The 6,892-nt window shown below is 43.5% G+C and overlaps 1 long non-coding RNA gene across 1 annotated transcript; it reads right to left on the reverse strand.

Moving 5' to 3' along the window:
- Positions 1 to 974: 974 nt before the first annotated feature.
- LOC132465248 (uncharacterized) lies at positions 975 to 1,981 on the reverse strand. The gene is made up of 3 exons (XR_009527484.1): positions 1,628 to 1,981; positions 1,323 to 1,386; positions 975 to 1,029 (listed from the first exon to the last, which is right to left on the reverse strand). It is a non-coding gene; the product is annotated as an uncharacterized LOC132465248 (long non-coding RNA).
- Positions 1,982 to 6,892: the final 4,911 nt, after the last annotated feature.

Genomic DNA, 6,892 nt, shown 5'->3' on the forward strand with positions numbered 1-6,892 from the left:
TGAGAATTCTGAGAATTAAATCAGAATTCTAAGAATAAATTCGAGGTTTTATTCTCAGAATTCTGATTTTATTCTCATAATTGAGTTCTGGGAATAACATCTGAATTCTGTTTTATTCTCAGAATTCTGATTTTATTCTCATATTTGAGTTCTGAGAATAACATCTGAATTCTGAGAATGCATTTATTTAGATTTATAATAATTCTGACTTTATTCAAAATAAAAAAATTAATCAAATCGCCCTAACCCTGTTCCGTACAATTGACATTAAAATGAATAAATCAAGCAACCCAAATGCAGTGACCATCCAATGAAAAAGGCCATAATATTATGTTTGGGCAGGACAGTTACCTTTTCAGCATAATAACACAACACTCATCTGCTAATTTAGAATGAATGTTTCACCACATCATTATTGTGAAAAAATATGTGAACTTAAATTAATGATAGAGAATCGGCCTTCAGCATCTTAAATATATGTTTCACCAAAGCTATGGACTTGATTACAGAGGGCAGCAGTAGAATGTGAGAGGGATCAGATCGCTGGCAGTAGAACGTGAGAACACTCTCTAGGTTCCCTCTGACCATTAGAACTGAAGGCCTCAGCTCATGTGACAGGGAGTCTAGCCGGGCCAAGTAGTGAACACTGGGACACACACCTCTCCTTCCAATTGGCATGACACACACGAACACGCACAAACAGATTTTTAATTCTGTGGTTCATTTTAAGTCAAGTGGTTCTGTCTGTCGTTGGTCTTTTAGATAAAGAAGGACCAGTTGTCAGGGCGCCTCACTGGTTCCTCACTGGCGCCTCACTGGTTCCTCACTGGCGCCTCACTGGTTCCTCACTGGCGCCTCACTGGTTCCTCACTGGCGCCTCACTGGTTCCTCACTGGCGCCTCACTGGTTCCTCACTGGCGCCTCACTGGTGCCTCTCAGGACGCTTCAGGCTGAGATCTCCTAGAGATGTCCGGAAGCGCGAGGATGTCATGGAACCCAACGCAGAACTTCTTGATAAGAGCCGGCACCCTGGTGGAACAACAAATAAAGATTACTCTGTTTCCGCTAATCAGCTAATCAAAACTACAGCTATTTCTTTACCTTTAGATACACATGCACCACTACACAGACACACACATTAATAAACACATCAACAAAGCAAACAACAAAACAAACAAAACAATAAACAAATGGATGAGGGTTTTACAATGTGTCAGCTGTGCGAACTTTGTCCAACATATAACTTTACAGTATATTGTAACAAGATACTGGGTGGTGAAGAGAAGTGACAAGAGGGTGGAGGGAAGAATACAAATGTTTACATGGTTCTAAATCCTTTTTCTGCTGCTCCTTCATGCTGCTGTCTTCTCCCCCAAGCACTCTGACCTGAGGAATACAATATCAGAATGTCTCTAGTGTTAGTCTACCCCAGACAGCTAATAGATCCAATTTAGACCCTGAATACATTAGGTGTACTTAATGTACGTGTACCAACATGTTGTTATAGTTGGAACCGTAGTAGAAGATGTGTTCATGTTGTCTGGTCCACCATCAAAGCCACTGTTTGCTAGAACAATACAGAAATAATCTGTGGTGCTGTGCTGCGTGTCCTTTTTTAAGTGCTCACCGTGAGATAGGTGAATGGGAGAGATTAACCCTTTTTCTTGATCTGGAGTGAACACCTTACTGTAGGTCAAACGCGTCGATAGAACACACGCAGACAAAACCATGCACAAATACGCACAGATGTGCATTTATAACAAATAGGCTATACAAATATACCATCCTTGGTTATCTTCAAAAATATGATACCTTTTCAGTTTTGCCGTCAACACTCGTTGTCAAACTGAAGAGTCATGGTCTGGTGGGAGTGCCGGTTGCAATAGTGGCGTGATGCAAAATCAGCCTACGTACTGTTGTATTTCAACGTAGTCATATGTATCCTGAGGCGCCGCTCTATGCCTGACTGTCCCAATTGAAGCCCATCATTAATTCATTAGACCTGATACAACCCAGTCCTGCCCCCTGGTGGAGAGATGAGAGATCATACTATTCCGTAACTAGTTGTTATCGAACTCAATGGATGGAGCTCAGACCAGTAGCAGCATATGCATATGCTATATAACTCCTGAAAGATCCAAGAATGCATCTAGACTAGGGCTATAGGTTTTTGACCCTGATCTAAGATATCCAATAGCTAACGAAAGATATGTAGGATTTGCAATTTCCATACCATTCCCACCCTCAGAAAACCTAACTTGAGATTTCTCACATTATTGCATATTGTACCTTTAATGTGAAGCATCTTTATCAATAGTTACAGTAGCCATTCAATCTGTCACATCCTGATATTGTGCTAGTAGTGTTTGTTGGCAGAAGTCTGTTTTGTTGGTCTGTTTGGCCTCATCAATCAGGGTGAAGCAGAAGGCGATGATGTAGGTCAGGACGGAGCCTCGGAGCGGCTCGGCATGCCTTCCGGAACCTTTCCCTAAGAAGCCGATGAGGGCGTACAGATTTTCCTTACATAGACAGAGAGAGAGAGAGAGAGACAGAGAGAGAGCGATTGAGAGAGAGAAAGAGAGTAAAGCTCTGAATGTCTATGTGTGTGTGTGTGTGTGTGTGTGTGTGTGTGTGTGTGTGTGTGTGTGTGTGTGTGTGTGTGTGTGTGTGTGTGTGTGTGTCGGTTTGTGTATTGCTATGTGCATAACGCATGTGTATGTGTGTGTGTTTGTGTGTGCGTGCGTGCGTGTTTGTGTGTGTGTGTATTTTCATACGTGTGCGGGTGTTCATGTGTGCATGCGTGCGTCCATGTGTTTATGCATTAGGCATGTGTTTGTATGTGTGTTTGTGTGTGTGTGTGTGTGAGTGCACCTGAAACACCTTAGGAGCAGACACCAGGCAGGCCAGAGCAGAAGACAGCGTGGCTCTCAACGCTCGGCAGGGGACAGAATAACAAGGGTTCATATCACCTCCTCTGCGGCCACGCCCCCTCCTGTTCCTCCTAATGCAGCCGCGGCTGTAGTCCTAGCTATAGCTTGAGGCCGGACCCAGTCAGCTGTTGTTGCTGGGGGCCGGATGCATCGGGCCCCCAGCAGGAACCCGGGGGATGAGGAGGGCGTCAAAGAAGACGATGCAACCAATACATTTCTACAGCGGAAAAGGATCAGTGAAGCGGTAAAGACATTTCCTATTTGGTATCAGAGGACTATGGTGATTGTATTGTGCAAAGGAAAGTGACCATTCATGACCACAAAAACAGACACATTTCCACTCAGGTGAGGGGAAATGGCCTGCTGTGCAAATAGCGGCGTAGATGAAGAGATAGGAAATAGTATTCCAAAAGATGGCTAGTAGAGAGAGAGAGAGAGAGAGAGAGAGAGAGAGAGAGAGAGAGAGAGAGAGAGAGAGAGAGAGAGAGAGAGAGAGAGAGAGAGAGAGAGAGAGAGAGAGAGAGAGAGAGAGAGAGAGAGAGAGAGAGAGAGGGAGAGATTATATACTTATATATGTTCCCAAGCAATAAGAAAATAAATTATATAAGCTAACAGCATTTGTTGAAAAGCTCTCCTTTTACAATGATTAAATAATGTGCTGTTTAATCAGATTTTATAATGATATATTTATTTCTTAGTTTAACCTGACTTGTTTGTTTTTTAACCTTAATACATTAATAAACGCAGGAGCCAACAGAGAAAACAGCGCTTTGACAAAGTTCACAGACAGCGTTTGAAAAGCGAGAGAACCCATGAGCAAGTGAGACAGACAGAGAGAGAGAGAGAGAGAGAGGGAGAGTGGGACAGACTGAGAGAGAGAGAGAGAGAGAGAGAGAGAGAGAGAGAGAGAGAGAGAGAGAGAGAGAGAGAGAGAGAGAGAGAGAGAGAGAGAGAGGGGGGGGAGGGATACCTTGATGTCTCCAGAGATGTTTGCTCCAGCCAAGATGCCTGTGGCCAAGGGAAAGAAAATGGAGAACATTCCGAAGAAAGAGCCATCTGGTCTGTGCCACTCGGGCATAAAATTAGCTGTGAATAGTTCGCTGTGAGCGATGGCAACAAATTGGTTATCTTGTGAGCATCTAAACATAGCCTAACAATACATTGGCACCACAGGGCAGCACTCAACACAATTCCTGAAATGTTAAGCCAGTGTCACTAATTTAACCAATCAAACAACAGAAATCAAGAAAAGCTCTCTCTCATCAAAAATGGTGTTGAGGCTGTGGTGTGTTTCAGTTTGGTATGTTTAATTTGTAATCATTTAATTATTCTCGATTAAGTAACACATGGAGGGAGTAAGACGGTCAGGCATTTCATATCACACATAGAAGATGAGAGATTTTCAACTCAACTAGGACTGACTTCAGTTTGTGTGAATAGGATGCTTCTAGCATTGTTATAATGTGTAATTGGACTGGGGATGTGATTTCTATAGCTACAATATCAGTCGTCTTGATTTTCAGGCGTGGAAGGTATGTTTGTTCCAATGATGTAGCAAATAAATGAGACCATGATGAAGAAGAAGAAGAGGATCTGGGCCTGCTAGGTTCCACGCACGCACACACACACACACACACACCCATAAAAACACACACACACACACACACACACACACACACACACACACACACACACACACACACACACACACACACACACACACACACACAGACACACATTTTTTCATTTTGTGGTCGGCACTCATAGCATACAAGATGAACATCTGATGAACAATATGCCATATTATTTGCTTCATATTGAAAGATGCAAATTACATAAAGTGGTAAGCAATTGAATTTCCCATAAATATGTTTTGAGAAAGCAATGTGCATTTGAAAAGTAGTCAGAAATCCTGGATTCAACAGCCTTATGGCTATGTATTTCACAACAAGTCTGGACATGGTCCTGCAATGGACTTGGGTACACCGTTGTTCATGCATCTCCCTTGACTTTGCCATTGGTTGCGATGGCTGATGCTGGGAGACCAGTGATGCCTGTGATACACATGATGACATCGCAAGGAGATTCAGGCAATGATTAACAACTGTCAACCAGCCTGAAAATGTTGACCAAAATTGGGGACAAATTAGAAAAACCACCCTTGGTCTATCAACAAACCTACTCCAGCATGACCGATGGTCCAGGGCGGTCTCAGCTCCCTGAGGTGGAGCATACATCAGATCTATAGACAGAGAGAGGCTGGCCCCATTACTCAGAGAGAGAGAGAGAGAGAGTCCGAGATGGGAGCTTAACATTTCAGCAGCACAGTCCTCTTCCTTTCCCCCTTCATGCACCTGGCTGCTCAGGTCTACGCTTCTCCTCGCGCTCCTGCACTTCATCATCTTCATCCTCCTCGCTCAGGGGCAAGGGTCTGGAGTCCTGGAAGAAGGAGACATTCATCAGTAACCTTTTAAATTATTTGATATTATTAGATATTACATTCCATAATTCTATACTACATTATATATTTGTATTATACAATATCAAATAAACTGAAATGATGTTGTTGCTTAGTATCTTATTTCACTAGAAAGAAAACAGGAGTGCAATAATTGCCAAGAATAGTTAGTGGTCTCCAAATAGTGGCTCTCGGCCCATTCGTGGGTTGTAGCAGGGGACCAATCCAGAAATGGTAATTTTTTCTCACATGAACATCGCTGAGTCCTGGGCCAAAACACAAAAGTGCCTACACAGTGTCACTCACAGCCTGAAATGTTTTGGTGACACTAGAAAACAAGCTCAGCCACGGAACTCCCCACACCATGCGCAATGGACCTTCAGAATGCAGCTGAAACAGTGGTGGTCTGAAGCGCTTGCGTCTTCCCCACGCATCTCTGTTAACGTAGAAGTCATAGTGCAGATCGGGGCCTCCGGTGTGTTGGAGCCCACCAAGGCCATCACGGAGTGGCTGATTGCTACACTGTTTCCATCGCCGTAGCCATGATAACCAAGGCCGTTGTCGAAGCGGAGCCCTGACCCCTGACCCCTGACCTTTGACCCCTGACCCCGGTTTACCGTTGCTCACCGACGATGGAAGTTGGTGTCGGAAGGTGGCAAGGTAAATCCCGTCACCGCTCACCCCAGGTGCATCCATCCAGACATACCGAGCAGCTTCAATTCTACAATATATTCTTATGTATATATTTGGTTTGGATAGATTGAAAGCTAAGGTCTTCAAAATAAACCTGTTAAAGAGAGCTGCTTGTAAGGCCTACATTTCATGCACTACGAAATATATATGATATAAATATCTCTCTTAAAATGGTGTTGTTTATCCACTCAATCAGGTAGCCATATTCAATTCAAATAACTTTATTTTTCCGTTAGGAACTTCAGATGTGGAGGAGCAGCAGGGTGTGTCCATACCCAACAGTACATACAATAAACAAACACACGCACACACACACACACACACACACACACAAACACACACGCACACACACACGCACACACGCACACACACACACACACACACACACGCACGCATACACACACACACCATCAGCGCCGCAGAAAATAAAAATCCTTGCCTAAGCCTAATGAACAAATAGCATTGCCTCCATAGTGGAGGAGAAATAAATAAATAATTTTAAAAAGATTCCAGGTATTAAAACGAGAGGATACAGTTCAAAAGGATTCCAGGTGTTAAAATGAGAGGATACAGTTCAAAGAGGGGTTCAACCATTCAAAAGTCTTATGGATACTAGGACAAAGCTGGACAGGACTCTGCTTGTCCTTACAATAGAGTCAAGAGATGGAGAGTGAGATGAAAATGGTTGAGAGATGGCATTATCAAGCCATTCCTCACAGGTTGAGGGTTAGGGTTAGGGTTAGGGTGGTGCTGTCATCAGAAACAGGGTTAGGGTTAGGGTTAGGGTTGTGCAATGTGCTGTCATCAGAAA

This window comes from Gadus macrocephalus, chromosome 9 (assembly GCF_031168955.1).
Source record: "Gadus macrocephalus chromosome 9, ASM3116895v1".
Classification (NCBI taxonomy): Eukaryota; Metazoa; Chordata; class Actinopteri; order Gadiformes; family Gadidae; genus Gadus; species Gadus macrocephalus.